This window comes from Sminthopsis crassicaudata, chromosome 4 (assembly GCF_048593235.1).
Source record: "Sminthopsis crassicaudata isolate SCR6 chromosome 4, ASM4859323v1, whole genome shotgun sequence".
NCBI classification, from domain to species: Eukaryota; Metazoa; Chordata; class Mammalia; order Dasyuromorphia; family Dasyuridae; genus Sminthopsis; species Sminthopsis crassicaudata.
In genome coordinates, this window is record NC_133620.1 from 347,774,553 (window position 1) to 347,791,612 (window position 17,060).

The 17,060-nt window shown below is 35.5% G+C and overlaps 1 protein-coding gene across 1 annotated transcript in view; it reads left to right on the forward strand.

Moving 5' to 3' along the window:
- The window catches only part of SKAP1 (src kinase associated phosphoprotein 1), a 380,445-nt gene that overhangs the window by 73,271 nt on the left and 290,114 nt on the right, over positions 1 to 17,060 (forward strand). The window lies entirely within an intron of this gene.

The following is a 17,060-nucleotide window of genomic DNA, read 5'->3' on the forward strand; positions in this document are numbered from 1 at the left end:
GATGCACAAGCCAAGCTGGGAACCCTATGGACTAGATGAACCCAAAGGGTCTGTAAAGGACTAAATTCTTTAGCTTACAAACCCTAACTCCTTATTTTTCATTTTTATCCCCAGTTCCTAGCACAGTGCCTTGCACATAATTTTGTTGTTCAATTGTGTTCAACTTGTGATGCCATTTTAGGTTTTCTTGGCAATGATATGGAAGTGGTTTGCCATTTTCTTCTCCAACTCAGTTTACAGAGGGACATTGCCAATCATCTTGACTTTTGTCTTATAACCGGACTCTGATGACTCTGGAACAGACAATAAAGCTAATGTCTTTGCACATCTTTGCCTCACTTAAATCCATTTCACAAACAAGTCATCACCTTCATGCTATCATTGTTCCTCTTCAAGAACAAAGGGCAAACAGTAACCATTTTACAGATAGTAAACTGAGACAGGATTAAATGACTTGTCATACCCCAGGGGAAATTTTTTTTTAAATAAAAAATGTTCATTTATCCTCTACTTAGAGACTCCAAATGAGAGGGAACCTACTACTTCCTAAGGCAAGGCAGCCCATTTTACTTTTGAATAGTGCCAATAATTAGGATATTTTCTCCAAATGCATCTTTTTGAAACTATATCTGTTTGGATGATTTCAGAGAGACCTGGAACTGATGCTAAGTGAAATGAGCAGAACCAGGAGATCATTGTACACAGTAACAAGAAGATCAATTCTGATGGATGTGGCCATTTTCAATAATGAGATGATTCAAACCAATTCCAATTGTTCAATGATGAAAAGAGCCATATATAGAGAGAATTGTGGGAACTGAATGTGGACCATAACATAGCATTCTCACGTTCTTTGTTGTTGTTTGCGTGCATTTTGTTTCTCAGGTGATTTTTTCCCTTTTTGATCTGATTTTTCTTGTGCAGCATGATAACTGTATAATTATTTATACATATATTGGATTTAACATATATTTTAATATATTTAACATGTATTGGACTACCTGCCATTTGGGGAGGGGGTGAGGAAAGGTAGGGAAAATTTGTAACAGAAAGTTTTGTAAGATTCAATGTTTTTTTTTTTTTTTACTTTTTTTTGATAAATTTTTTTATTAATTTTATGATTATAACATTTTTGACAGTACATATGCATAGATATTTTTTTTTACAACATTATCCTTTGTACTCCCTTCTGTTCCTAATTTTTCCCCTCCTTCCCTCCACCCCCTCTCTTAGATGGCAGGCATTCCCATACATATTAAATATCTTATAGTATATGCTTGGTACAATATATATGTGCAGAACCTAATTTTGTTATTGTTGTTGTTGCAAAGGAAGAATTGTATTCGGAAGGTAAAAATAATCTGGGAAGAAAAACAAACAAACAAAAAAAATGCTCACAGTTTACACTCATTTCCCAGTGTTTCTTTTCTGGGTGTATCTGATTCCGTCCATCATTGATCAATTGGAATTGGATTAGCTCTTCTCTATGTTGAAGATATCCACTTCCATCAGAATACATCCTCATACAGTATCATTGTTGAAGTGTATAATGATCTCCTAGTTCTGCTCATTTCATTCAGCTCAGTTGATGTAAGTCTCTCCAGGCCTCTCTGTATTCCTCCTGCTGGTCATTTCTTACAGAACAATAATATTCCATAACATCCATATTCCCTAACTTACCCAACCATTCTCCAATTGATGGACATCCATTCACTTTTCAGTTTCTAGCCACTACAAAAAGGGCTGCCACAAACATTTTGGCATATACAGGTCCCTTTCCCTTCTTTAGTATTTCTTTGGGATATAAGCCCAGTAGTAGCACTACTGGTCAAAGGGTATGCACTTTTTGATAACTTTTTGGGCATAATTCCAGATTGTTCTCCAGAATGGTTGGATTCTTTCACAGCTCCACCAACAATGCATCAGTGTCCCAGTTTTCTCACAGCCCCTCCAACATTCATCATTATTTGTTCCTGTCATCTTAGCCAATCTGACAGGTGTGTAGTGGTATCTCAGAGTTGTCTTAATTTGCATTTCTCTGATCAATAGTGATTTGGAACACTCTTTCATATGAGTGGAAATAGTTTTAATTTCATCATCTGAAAATTGTCTGTTCATATCCTTTGACCATTTTTCAATTGGAGAATGGCTTGATTGCTTATAAATTAAAGTCAATTCTCTGTATATTTTGGAGATGAGGCCTTTATCAGAAGAACCTTTAACTGTAAAAATGTTTTCCCAATTTGTTACTTCCCTTCTAATCATGCTTGCATTAGTTTTGTTTGCGCAAAACCTTATTAATTTGATGTAATCCAAAATTTCTATTTTGTGATCAATAATGGTCTCTAGTTCTCTTTTGGACACAAATTCCTTCCTCCTCCACAAGTCTGAGAGGTAAACTGTCCTATGTTCCTCTAATTTATTTATGATCTCGTTCTTTATGCCTAAATCTTAGACCCATTTTGATCTTATTTTAGTATGTGGTGTTAAGTGTGGGTCCATGCCTAGTTTCTGCCATACTAATTTCCAGTTTTCCCAGCAGTTTTTGTCAAATAATGAATTCTTATCCCAAAAGTTTGGATCTTTGGGTTTGTCAAACACTAGATTGCTATTTTTATTCACTATCTTGCCCTGTGAACCTAACCTATTCCACTGATCAACTAGTCTATTTCTTAGCCAGTACTAAATGGTTTTGGTAACTGTTGTTTTATAATGTAATTCTAGATCAGGTACAGCTAGACCACCTTCATTTAATTTTTTTTCCATTACTTCCACTGAAATTCTTGACCTTTTGTTGTTCCATATGAATTCTGTTGTTATTTTTTCTAGGTCATTAAAATAGTTTCTTGGGAGTCTGATTGGTATAGCACTAAATAAATAGATTAGTTTAGGGAGTATTGTCATCTTAATTATATTCGCTTGGCCTATCCAAGAGCACTGAATGTCTTTCCAATTATTTAAATCTGACTTTATTTTTGTGGCAAGTGTTTCATAATTTTGTTCATATAATTCCTGACTTTCCTTTGGTAGATATATTCCCAAATATTTTATACTATCAACAGTTATTTTGAATGGAATTTCTCTTTGTATCTCTTGCTCTTGGATTGTGTTGGTAATGTATAAAAATGCTGAGGATTTATGTGAATTTATTTTGTATCCTGCAACTTTGCTAAAGTTCTGAATTATTTCTAATAACTTTTTAGCAGAGTTTTGGGGGTTCTCTAAGTATACCATCATGTCATCTGTAAGATTCAATGTTGAAAAATTACCCATGCATAAGTTTTGTAAATAAAAAAAAAAAGAAAAAATTATATCTTTTTGGTCCTTGTTTGTTGCCATAGGGCCAAAAAAACAAATGTACTCCCTCTGACATTTTAGAAACTTGAAGGCAACTGTCCTGTTACCTTTTCTGCCTAAATATTGTTGTTTTCTTCAAGTGATTCTGATAGAGCATTCACTCAAGACCCTTCCCCATTCATCTTATCCTTTCTTTGGATGCTTCACCAGGTTATCAGTGTTTTTTCTTAAAATGAAACTTCTAGAACTGAGCACATTACTTTAGATAGTTATCTCATCAGAGCATAAAACAAAGACCCCCATCCCCACTCTGCTTCTCATTCTTAGAAGCAGTACCTCTTTTAACACAGTCTAAAATGACATTACTTTCTTTCTTTTTCTTTCTTTCTTTCTTTCTTTCTTTCTTTCTTTCTTTCTTTCTTTCTTTCTTTCTTTCTTTCTTTCTTTCTTTCTTTCTTCTTTCTTTCTTTCTTTCTTTCTTTCTTTCTTTCTTTCTTTCTTTCTTTCTTTCTTTCTTTCTTTCTTTCTTTCTTTCTTTCTTTCTTTCTTTCTTTCTTTCTTTCTTTCTTTCTTTCTTTCTTTCTTTCTTTCTTTCTTTCTTTCTTTCTTTCTTTCTTTCCTTTCTTTCTGCTCTCACAATACTGAACCTTTCTGGGCTTTCAGTCTACTAAAATCTCCAGATCTTTTTCAAGGCAAACTGTTTTCTAACCAGGTGATGTAATAGATGGAGTGCTGCTGGATCTGACATAGAGAAATAGCTGTGTAAACTCTGGACAAATCTATTGACCTCTGTCTACCTCAGTTTCCCTAGCTGTAAAATTTGTTTGTGAGGATTAAACAGGATAATATTTATAAAGCACTTAGCACAGTGGCTAGAAGCACACATGATTGACACTATATAAATGCTTTCCACTACCATTCCTACCCTGTGCTTGTAAAAATTATTTTTGAACCCATTTTCAAGACTTGATTGATCTTTACTATAGTTCTAAAATTTAGACAATGCTCCAGTCTCTTAAAATATTTTGCATTCTGATTCTGCCATCCAGTGTTTTATCTGGCTCTTTATTTCATCTGCAAATTTGATAAATGTGCTATCTATGCTATTATCCATTGATAAAAATTGTTAAACAGCATTAGAACTAAGCACAAATCTTTGGGCCACTCAGGTAGAGGCTCCTTGCCAAGTTGAGTCCAGCCATTTGAACCAGTTCCAAATCCATCGAATTATATTATCATAATTCTTATCTTTACATCTTTTCCACAAGAAGGACATGAGAGACTTTATCAAATACTTTTTAAAAATCTAGATACAATATCACCAAGTAGTCTCTCAGTCTTCCAGTTTAGTAAGCTTGTCAAAAAGGGAAATAAGCTATTCTTGATAATTTGTTCTTGATAAAGTCATGGTAGTTTTTTGTGATCACTTCCTTTATTAAGTATTCATTTGACTTATCTTTCATGGCTCATTCTAGAATTTTCCAGGAATCAGAGTCAAGTCCACTGGTCTGTAGGTTATCTTTTTTCTTACTCCTCCACCTTTTAAAAAATAGTTCATTTGTCTTTCTCAAGTCCTATGCATCTTTCCCATTTTTGATCACCTTTCTAATACAATTAATAGTAGCATAGCAATATTTCTATTTCAAATTCAAATATTACAAATCTTCCCTCAGACATCTACTAGCTATAGTCACATAATCTATTTCAGCATCAGTTTCCTCAGTTATAAAATGGCAATGAGAATAGTATCTAATTCACAGGGATATTGTGAGGATTAAGTCAGATAATATGTAAAGTGTTTTGCAAACCTTTTAAGGTTTTTAATGATATAGAAAAGTTGACTACCCATTATTTATTATTTGTAAATTCTTTTAATTCCTGACTATGTAGTTCATCTGTACCCAGTCATATGATCCAATCATCTTCACCCCAACATCTCATTCCTCTTTGTTATTGAGGATCAACTCTAGTATAGAATTGACTCTTATTGGTTCTTTTATCTTTTGAAGACTGAAATTATTATTTAGGCATAGTTGCTAGGCTTTTGGCAGAGAGAAAGCTCCAGTAGATATCTGGAAAATTGAAGCTCTTTATCACACAATATCATAATCTTGTGCCACTTTTTAAATCTATTTCCAAAACATCTTATCTAATTTCCTCTAGGTAGGTAGTGAAGTGGATAGAACACTGGACCTGGAGTAATAAAGATCAATGTTCAAATTCAGCCTGAGATTGTTGCTTGTTGTCTGTGTGATCCTGGGAAAGTCACTTAAACCTTTGTCTGCCTCACTTTTTTCAGCTATAAAATGGGAATCATAATAGCATTTACTTATCAAGGTTATTATGAGTATTAAAAAAGATACTATTTCTGTAAAGCACCTGATACATTGTAGGTGCTTAATGAATGCTTGTTTTCTTTCTTCCTGTTGGTTTGTTAAGGTGGTTTATAGTATACTATAGGGATAAGGTCTAATTCTTTCTCCATTGATCTTCAGCTAATTCCTATCCATCATGTTTCCTCACTCTGGTTCCTAGATTTTCTCATTTGGGTATACTTCCTTAACATATCTCTTTTGTTTCTTTTGAATAAGATATATCAATCTGGAGGTGTATTCCAGCCATGCTTTTCCACAATAGGATGCAATGAATTTACTATAGTTGGCAAAATTTCCATGACTTTTTTTTTAATTGATAGCTGTTTCAGTATAATTGTTTTTTGTTTTTTGTTATTTTTAAGAATTTTGTTTTACACAGTCAAAAACATTACTCTGATAAGGGATCCATAGGTTTCATCAGATTACAGAAGAGGTCTAGGACATAAAAGGTTAATTACCCCTGATTTAGAAAAAAAAAAAAGTTGTTTTTTTTTGTCTAGCAAATCTGAAAGAGGTTTTTCCTTACTCAGAATTCACCTCTGAAAGTTTTGGAACTGTGACAGGCAGGATGTTTCTGTTATCTAGCCCAAATCAATAAGCATTTATGAAATACATACTATGTACCAAGCATTGTTCTAGGAACTGGAAATACAAAATTACATCTTCTCTAGAGCTTACCTATTACTTCCATCCTCTTCTATATGTGCAAGAGGCATTAAACTAATCTTGTATCAATACTAGCAGAAGAGACTTGTCAAGTAGGTAATAAGCTTGCCACTGGCAGTGAAAATTTGGTATTACATTCAATTAAACTGTAAGCTCTTTGAGAATAAGAACTATCCTTTGCCTTTCTTTGGATCTTTAGAGCAGTGGTCCTCAAACTTTTTAAATAGGGGGCCAGTTCACTATCCCTTAGACTGTTGGAGGGCCGGACTATAGTAAAAACAAAAACTCACACCCTGTCTCCGCCCCTTAACACCTTTGCCATAACCCAGCAGGCTGCATAAACGTCCTCAGCGGGGCCGAATGTGACCCACGGGCCATAGTGTGAGAACCCCTGCTCTAGAATTTAGCAGAGTGACTGGCACATAGGAGGATCTTAATATATTTTTATTGAATAATTTTCCCACTAATAATAGCTGGTATTTACATAGCCTTTATAAGGTTTGCAAATCACTTTGCATATGTTATCTCATTTAATTTTCACAACATCCCAGAGTGAAATAAATGCTATTATTTCAATCTTATAGATAAGGAAACTGAGGCTAAGTGAGGTTAAATAACTTGTTTAAAGTTACACATCTTTTAAGGTGTGAGGCAGGATTTGAACTCATATCTTTATGACTTTATGTATTAGCACTCTTTACTATTATACCACTGATTAATATATTAACATATTAACTACATTTGATCCACATTTTTAGGCATATTAAGTACAATTTGACTTGAATTCTGTTTATTTTAAAATTTTCATTCTTATTAATTTATACATGTACAAAGTATCTGTATAATCTCTACTTGCACTGAATCTCTAGTGGAGATCTCTTTTTTCCTTTAGTTATCTTGTCAGAGGCAGCTAAATGATATAGTTAATGCAGCACTAGGCTTGGAACCAGGAAGACCTGAGTTCAAGGCCTGTCTCCGAAACAAGTTGTATAGTCCTGGGCAAATAATTTAATCTGTGCCTCAGATTATAACTTATAATATAACTTAACTATAAAATGGGAATAATAATAAAAATAATAAATAAAATAACATTTAAAAATAATAAAAAGAAAAAATAAAATAAAAATAATTTCTTAGAGTTGTTGAGAGGATATGTAAAGTTGTTTGCAAAGCCAAAAGTGCCATAGTAATGCCAGCACTCCTCTTATAGGTGAAGTCCCCATCATTTCTTCTCAACTGTGATAGATTTCCACTCACCACCAGTTGGAAAGAATGCTGGATTTGAAGTCAAGAAAGATGAGGATCCCAAGCCTGCTTCTCCTACTATTTACAACTGGGCTAGTTGCTTAACCTCTTTAGGTCCCTGTTTCCCTATTTATAAAATAAAATTAATAATTCCTGTAAATATTACAGAAGATTATTGTTAGGTTCAAATGAGAAAGTGTAGGAATGAAGCATTTTGCAAAGTATAAACTGCTCTCTGTATAAATGTCTGCTTTTCTTTATATGCAATCTGTTATAGAGGTGAGAGAGCTATCAAAGAGTAGAGAGGTTCAGGGTTCAAGGCCTATGTCGAGTAAACAGTCAGTATGGCTGTGGGCAAGTCACGATTTTTCTCAATGAGTTTAGACAAGTCTCTAAACTATAAATTGCAGTATAATTGTTGTTTTGTAGTGACAGAGGAAATTTCCTGGTGGTTAAGTCCCTTTCACTGATGAAATCATATATATAAGCCCAAACCATGGCAAAATACCCAATAGACCATATGAGAATTCATGTAGTTGTGTCAGAAGCTGTAAGCAATTAGTCGTTCTCTGGAAAAACTAGGAAGAAGTTATTTGGGAGTGATCAATGTGAGTTAATAATAGCATCTTATATTTATAGGACATAATATAGTTTTCTGAGCATTTAAATATTTTTAAGATTTATTAAAATAATTGAAAAGATGAAGAGAAAGATCTCTTAAAAAATAATGAAGCCAGATTGAAAGTACCAAAAAATTTGATTTCATTTGGCTGGGGAACAAATTGGTTAGTTTCCTGTGAAGTAGAGAGAGGTAATTAGGAATTGACAGGGATAAAGAGAATAAAGACATATTGGAAATTATGCAAAGTGCCCCAATTTTTGAACATTTACTTTGGTGACCAGAAAATTCATGTAAAAAGATTAGAAAAGTATTTATCTTTTTTCTGTTAACTTTGAAGGTGATATGATTACTCCTCCAAGATCACATGGAAGACCCTACGTCTTCTACCTCCAAATTCAGTATACTTTTCTTCCTGGTGCAGCTAATGGAAGCTTAGAGGGACCTCATCTTATAAATCCCCTACCTGAGGCATGCATGTCCACTTAAACAATATACAAACAAGTGCCTCTCTACTTTCCTCTACTATGAAAAACTGTCCAAAAATAGTTATCTATTCCATGAAGTAGTGAGTTCCCCTCTACTACTGTGTTTGGATTCCCTCCTTTGTCACTCTCCCTTATATTCTTATATCATTTGTATAGATATGTCTTAATTCTATCTCCCTGTTCTACTTCCTTTTTGGAAGGGAAAAAATGTTGTTTCCCCCCATTATTAATCTTCCAGGTTCAGCACAGTGCCTTACATACAATTGATGCTTAATAAAAAAATGTTGAATTCATTGAGGGGAGGAGGGATATCAATAAACATATAGTCAAGCTTAGGTATTAAGTGCCTGAAATGGGAAATGTTTTTTTTTAATTTGTACACACCAGTTTCTGTCATACAAAATAGTTTTGGCATCTAAAAACCCAAAAGAAACGCTTCTCTTAAATCTATAACTTGATCCAGCCCATTAAATGATTTTATAGTATAAAGATGGGAGAAAGTCTGAACCTGTGAATTTATTTGTATAAGGAATTCCCAGCACAGGAAACTCCCTCTATTTGCAGGTCAGCACCTTTTGTGAATTTATAGTTTGAGAGAGTTTATTAGAAGACTAGAGATTTATTGACTTGCCCAGGATCACAGTTAGTATGTGTTACAGGTGGGACCTGAATTTAGGTTTTCCTGGTTCTAAAACCAGCTCTTTTCCACTACAACATGCAGCTTCTTAAATACTGTAAAAAATTATAGAAAAAAATGTTTCAAAAAGAGAAATACTTGGGAAGGGAGGGAGGAAAAAAGCTAAATTTAAAATTTATAAAAATGAATGTTAAAAACTATCTTTACATGTAACTGGAAAAAAACTATTAAGTGAAAAAAATTTAAAAGCAAAATGCTGACTTTAATCAACTTGGATTATTTGGCATATTTGTTTTCATGTTTAATAATTATTAGTAAGTTTTAAGGTTCCAAACTTTTACTAATGTTAGGCTTTTGCTATCCAGAGATCCATTGACATCTAAAAGCTAAATGCGTGGATTGTCATAGGTCTGGGAAGGAGAGCATCTAGCCCCAAAGTCTTATTTTAAAGATGAGGAAACCCAGGCCCAAAGAGCATCAAATGACTTGCCTAAGATCTTACTTATTATATGACATGGAAGACACTAGGACAAGATCACCCAGCCTGGTGTGCCTGCATTAAAGAAAACACTGTGCTCTATGAGTGAAGCAAGACTGCAGTAGCTCAAAAGAAAAATGAGATGCTCAGATTTAGAATCATGTCCACTCTAAATGTTCATATTGACTATTTGTACCTAACCTGTGATAGTCTTCCAAACTTGTACTGGTCTGATCAGCCACAGTTGGACACACTGTATCTTGACCACAACATAGTGATGCCATTTTATTCATGTTCAAGGACAAAGAATAATAACCAGCCAACCAACTGCAAATTAGTAATAGAGCCAAAACTCCTTACTTCAAGTCCAGTGCCCCTTGATTGAAATAAATGTTACCAATTTATAGGGTCATAGTTATTAAAACTGCGTTGATTTTTCCCCAACCAGGATCATAATTTATAAAACACCTGAAATTATAGCATTTTCCTTTTGTGATTCAGGGGAAAAGTTGAAATACTTTGTGCTTAGACAAGAAACCTTGGGAACATAGTGAGTTGAGAATAACAGTAGAAATATGAAAAACTGGAAAAAGGAAACATTTGTGTTAGTAACTTTCAGATAGAATTGGCTGATTGTCAAGGTAACTTCACAATGGTATAGATTTAGGACTAGAAGGAACTTTACAGATGATCTAATCCAGTCCTTCCTTCTCCCCATTTTGCAGATGAGAAAACTGAGCTCCAAAGAGGTTAAGTAATTTGCATAAGGTCCCATAGGTAAAAATGTGGTATCTGGGATTTGTACTTCTTTTCTTAAATGTAATAAATTATAAAGGAAATCTGTTTTGCTTTTAAGTGCATTTGTTTCCATATGATTTTCCCACCATTTTGCATTTAGTCCGAGTTGACCCTTTCCAGTGGTAGAATATATGTGGTGTGTAAGCAGGAGCCTGGGATGAGAGCTCGTGATTTCTTTTCTGAAGTGAGAACCATCATTGTTTAATTGTCTAGTTTATATTTGTTGCCTCTAACTCTCTGGCTCATTAATGCCAGTAAGTTTAGCCTTTGCCTGAGACCTAGAAATGGTTTTTAAAAATAACAACAACGACATCATCAAACCTCGGAGCAGTTTTATGTTAGGGGAGAGGAAAAAAAAAAGATCAGCAGGAGGATTTAGCTGGTGGTCCTCTAGAGCATTTCTTTATAAAGCTAGGACAATGCTGCACGCTGCAGCTCACCCTACTGGCCAAAGTGAAAAACTGCATCATTCAGGGTCTTCTTCCTAAAAAGCGAATTTTCCTATTGGTTGTGGCCCGACACCTTCCTGCCCAATCGGCTGAGAGATGTACTTCATTTCATGAATATTAAACAGCGTTGCCCTTTTGGTTTTAGGATTCAGAGCCATTGTAGCAATGAATGTTCTGGAATATAATAGCCTAATCTATTGCAATATAGTCCCATTTCTGGTCATTTTAACGGCGTTGCTATCTCCTCCCCCATCTTTCCTTCCCCCTCAGCAGCACAAGTGGTTTTTAAATAGCCTGTTAATTTTGCTCTTAATTTATGTAATTGGTAAACTGTATCCTCTTAAATGAAGGGGATTCGTTTTAGGTTGATTTCACTCCTTGTTCAATCACAGGTTGATACATGTCTTTAAAATGATAACAAATAGCAACTGTTCTATTTTGTTTCACCACGTGTTAGTCCTATGGCCTTTGGTATTATTTCCCTCATTGTTAGGGCTTTGGGGGGAAAAGGAATGTATGAGCACACTGAGTTATGGATAACTGTAGAGGAGAAAGGGAGATGGACAGGAAATCAGGCAGCATTGTACAAAGAAGAATCGGAGACCTTCACCACACATGGATTAATCACAAGAGCTAACCACGCAAATCCAAATGGATATTTAGAAAGCAGTGAAGCTTCTAAGATGTTCTGTAGGAAACACCATACATTTTCTAATACATGAGTATGTGCAAAAAGGTATGTAATTTATAATGGAAATGTTGACAGGACCTTCGCCTTTGCGTTACAAATGTCCTGGGGGAATATATTTACATGCGAATAACATTTACATGTATGGATGCATCTGTACTGATCTGTTTCTCTAGTTGTGTGTTCTGTTCAATAACTTAGACTAGTGGTTATAATAAGGAGTAATAAGCTGAGGCATTGTTCATCTCAATGCAGTTCAGCTTTGGGAAGTGTTACTGTTAAATTAGTCCATGAAAACCTGGCAATATTAACACTGCCAAGCATGAAAGCTAACAGGATTTGGATCAGAGACCTTTATTTGTGGCATTTTAGTGAGGGCTCATTAGTTTAAAGAGGGAAGCTGTGTTTCTCATGGGCTCTTAGATATTAACTGGAGTCAGGGGCCTGTCCTTCCATCTCTCCCCTCCAACCACCACCAGCACAAGAATACAAACAGGGCCCAGTTCACCTTGTTTCCCTTATGCCTCCCAAAGGCATTTAATGAAGCACTAGCAAAACTGGCCTCTAGAAATCTAGATGAAGAACTCTCCTTGCAGAAGGAATATATCCATGTAAGGAGTTAGCTGCTGATGTGGATAAATTCTTCATTGCACTCCTCATAATTATTTAGAGGAGAAATGAAAGACAAATACGTCACTAGCAAGTGCCAGAAAATCTTTGGCTCCTGGCATAGAAATAGGTAAATAAATTTTTATGTTTTACAGGAGTTTTTTTTTGTTTTTGTTTTTTGATTCTCAAGTCCTTTCTTCCCTCTGTCCCTTTTTCTTTTCTTTTTCCTTTCATTCATTCTTTTCTATTCTTTCCTCCCTCTCTATCTTCCTTTCTTCTTACTTCTTTCTATCCTTTATTTCATTTCTTTTCATTCACCTCTTTGAATATTCATAGAAATGTGATACTATGTAAATAGAAATGTCCTTGATTATAATTGTTATACTTAAGACTCACTGATGAAAATTTGTCACAAAGGGCAGTATTTGTGAAATGTATTGTAAGTTCTAAATACTATTTTTTATATTTTTTATGTCTCTCCATCTTTTTCTCCTTTCTTCTCTTCTTTTCCTTCATCCTCCTATCTCCCACTTTTCCCCTTTTCTCTTCTTTCTCCTCTCTTTTCCTTTTTCTCTTCATCCCTCTGTTCTCTTTTCTCATTTCCTTATCAAAAACAGTAATAAAGCCTTTATACCAAAGTAGTTCTAAATAGGACTCCCTTCTTGGTCCTTAAGTAGCACCTACAGATTTAGATCCTGAGAGGTTTGCCATGAGTCAAAATAGTTACAATGGGAACATAATCAGTACTTCACTTTCTCCCCTCTGTTTTATTTAGAATTAAATTAGGAAATGGAAGTTTTTTTTGTTGTTTTTTTTTAACAGTTTAATTCACTTCTCCATAAAGTTTATGGAGCAGTAACAGCTGGCTGAGTCCTGGTAGGAAAAAAAAGCCAAGTTCTAGTGGCCAAGCTATTGTTTCTGAATTTAAAAGGGGGGAGGAGAGAAGAGGCAGGGAGAGGAACTCATTAGCTGTTAATGAAAACACAGGGAATTAAAACAAATAGCACAGAAATCCTAGCAAATAATTACCTTATACCTGACACAAAGCTGATCTCTCTTCCTACTCCAACCCTCGGAAATTTCCAACTTATCACTCTATGAAGCATGAATGAAATTTTATTTGACTTTCAGGAAAGAGCAATAGAGCAAACCATCTCCTTTGAAGGTCCCAAGGCATGATACTCAATGGAGAACCTGTCCCTGGAAATATTAAATACAGTGTCTTGAGATACTGGAATAGAAGAACAAAATCCCAGCTAAAAACAAGTGAGCCCTTTTTCCAGTTCCCCAAATCTCATTTTGAAGTAGACAAGAAAGTACAAGTTGTGATTAATGAAGGTATATGGTAGTGTGTTAAAGTAAGCATCTTTAGGGATATAGATTAATTCTAAGTTAAGTTGTCAAAGGGATGTCTCTGTCTCCCATGGCAGAGTCACTCTCCAGTGGGAGAGCCACTCTAAACAAATGAAGTTTCTAAGTTCTAATTGGAGAGACATCAAGGGGAAGTCTCTGTCACTATGGCTTGGGATCATTTATTCAGATCCCACTGGACTGGGGGAGTAATCACCTGGTCCTGCCTTGACAAATATATAGAGAAATCTAGAAAATGGAATTTAGAATTAACAATGCATTCCAATAGTAAGAGAGTTTGAGGCAACCTTTTGCCTATGGTGTTTTAATCACAGCAGCTTTTCTGTATACATATTCCTCCCTTTTTTTCTCTTTCTTCCCCTTAGATTGCTCCAGGGGCATGTGCCCCTTGAAGTGGCACTGAGGATAACTTCATCACCGGAAACTAATTAAGCTTATGTACAAAAAAACCTCTTTTCAAAGTGTTCTGTGTTTTCCCCAGCCAGGGAGAGCACTGATCCGGGATTGGTGCTAATCTCGTGTGAGTTGTATACCATACTATATTAAGGTAACTGTCCTGAATTTAGATTTGGGGGCTTAAATGCCAGCCTTGGGATAATTACACCAGAAGCTACAGGAATCATGGTGGAGCTGACTCATCCCCCTGCAGCTCATAGTTTTAAGTGCTAAGTCCATAATGGTATTTGGGACAAGACTTCAGTATCAAGGAATAGCTAGATGATGCAGAAGATCAAGTGTTTGGCCCTGAAGTCAGGTAGATGAGTCTTCCTGAGTTCAAATCTTACCTCAGACACTTAATAGGTATGTGGTTCTGGGGATGTTATTTAATCCTTTTTGTCTCAGTTTACCCATCTGTCAAAGGAACTGGAGACAGAAATGGCAAAGCATGAGTGTGACCTTTGACAAATCACTTAATCCTGTTTGCCTCAGTTTACCCATTGTAAAAGGAGCTAGAAAAGGAAATGGCAAACCATTCTAGTATGTTTGCCAGGAAAACTCCAAATGAGATCCCCAAGAGCCAACCACAACTGAAAAATAATGACTTTAGAATCAAGAGTCCCTTTTGAGCAATGTACCTGTTTGAGAATCCAGCTGGTATTCTGTATGATAGTAGGTTTTTGCTGAGACAATGCATTTGTCAAACTTTTGAGATAAATTAAATAATCAGGGACCCAAGACAGTGGTTTGTAAGAGACCTCTGGTAAAAGAGATTCTTGGTTTTGAAAATCTTAAATCCTAGCTCTGCCACCAAGTTGCTAAGTGACCTTAGAAAAGTCAAATTCCTACTTTGGGCCCCAGTTTCCCCTCACTTATAAATGAGGAATCGAACCAGATGATCTTTGAGATTTCATGTTTAAAAATCTAGGGTTCTATGACTTTATCCTGGAAAAGATACCCTGTATTAGGCAATTCAACCTCAAGCTTGATTTTGATTTCTTCTTTGTATTTTTTAAAATGAATTTTGGTCTGATCCAAAGGGAGAAAAAAAAATCCTTTTAAGAGAGCAGACCTATCAAGCTTGTCGGCATCCTGCCCAGCACACTTTCTCTACAGATTGTGCTGGTAATGCTATTTTAGTGGCTCTGCTGTGATATGAAATCTGAGCATATTATACCTCTGCCTGGTATTTGAGAATATTTCTAGTTAGAATGAAAATTACACAGTAGTGCCTCAACCATAGCTGTTGTGCTCTTGTATTTTTTTCTCTGCTCTTTAATGTCTTGTCTGTATTACCCAGTAGACCAGCTAGGAAAACATTCCTACTGCATGGGGCCCAGAGACTGGGCTATCTGTAAGAATTCTGGCTTTCCCCCTTTTCCCTCTGTAATAAACTACAATTTCTAAGACCCTCTTGTCTTTAGATCACTCTGATTTTTGCCTCCCCTTAAACATAAGAAAGGATAGATTTAGATGAGATTGTTACAGCCTTGCCCAAAATGACAAAATGAGACATTAAACTGCCACCCTCCTATCACTACCTGCTCTGTGCCTCCCCCAATTTGATTGCAGAGCATAAAGCTTTTAGGGGGACAATATCAGCTCTTTGGAAGTTGTTTAGTTCAATGTTCCCTAGTTGGAACACTGGGCCAAAACTCCTCCAGTGTTTACTGAGTTTGGCACTGGAGTTTGTGGTGGGAAATTAGTATTGGAGATCATAGTAAATTCAGCGGAAAATCCTCTTTTGGTGTTTGCTGATTGTGAAATGAAGAGAACAGCTGTCGTTGTCCTGTTATCAGCAGCAATCCGAGCCTCTGTTTGGATGAGTTAAGCAGAACCTTGGTTTCCTCTCTGAACCAGCTAACATCTTGCTTTAATACCTTTTGAAGTACCTGCATAGCTGAAGTTCTCTTAGTGCTGGCCACTTATGGAGGAAGAGGCTAGTGTAAAATGAAAGTATTCAGATAAAAGAGGACCTGTTGTCATGGAAGAAAGCACTGAATTGGGGGTCAGAGCAAGTGGGTTTGGAATCTCTTTCTGCATCTTACTACTTCTGTACTCCTGAACAACTCACTTTTGATCTCTAGATCTCAGTTTCCTCATTTGTAAAGAGAGCCTGTCAGAGCTGAAGATCTCTTGGATAACTTTCAGCATGATAGCTAGGATGCAAAAACTCAACAATGTTTTCATTTCAGAACTTAATTATACCTTTCCTCCTAGGTATATATGGTCTGCATAAAGCATTTGGCATATAAAGAACTCTCTCTATAAATATGCCAATTGTTGTCATTATTATTATGGCTATGTACATCAAATATTAACTCTTGGAACAAACTCCCAAGAGATCAGTAGAATCTAGAGTTGTAGATATTACTTGTGACCATTCTTAGAATGAACACTGACTTATAGGGATATAGAATGACAACAGCAGTAGCTAACATTTATATAAAGTTTCCAAAGCACTTTATATGTATTAACTCATTTTATCCTTCAACAACTTTAGGAGGTAAGCATATTATTATTCCCATTTTACAAAAGAAAAAGCCAAAGCTGAAAAAGGAACTTGTGCAGGATCAAATAGCTGACTCCCAGTCCAGTATTCTATCTACTGGGTCACTAACTACCTCAAAAAACAAGAATTCGACAAAGCCCCAGTTCTTATCATTCTATTTTCTTCTTGTTCAGGCAGCAAGAAAGTATATTGATGATTTATAAATTGTTCTGTGCCATTTACTTCCTTAATATGTAGTAATATGTAGCTCAGATTTTAAGCTATCAACATTTGGATGCTGAAAAGAGACCTTCAAGAAGAAATAAAGAAGTTACTCATGTCCACCAGAAGAACTCTTCAGAATTCTTTTAAGAAAATGTTCACAGAATGATATAAGCTTGGTTTGTTTTT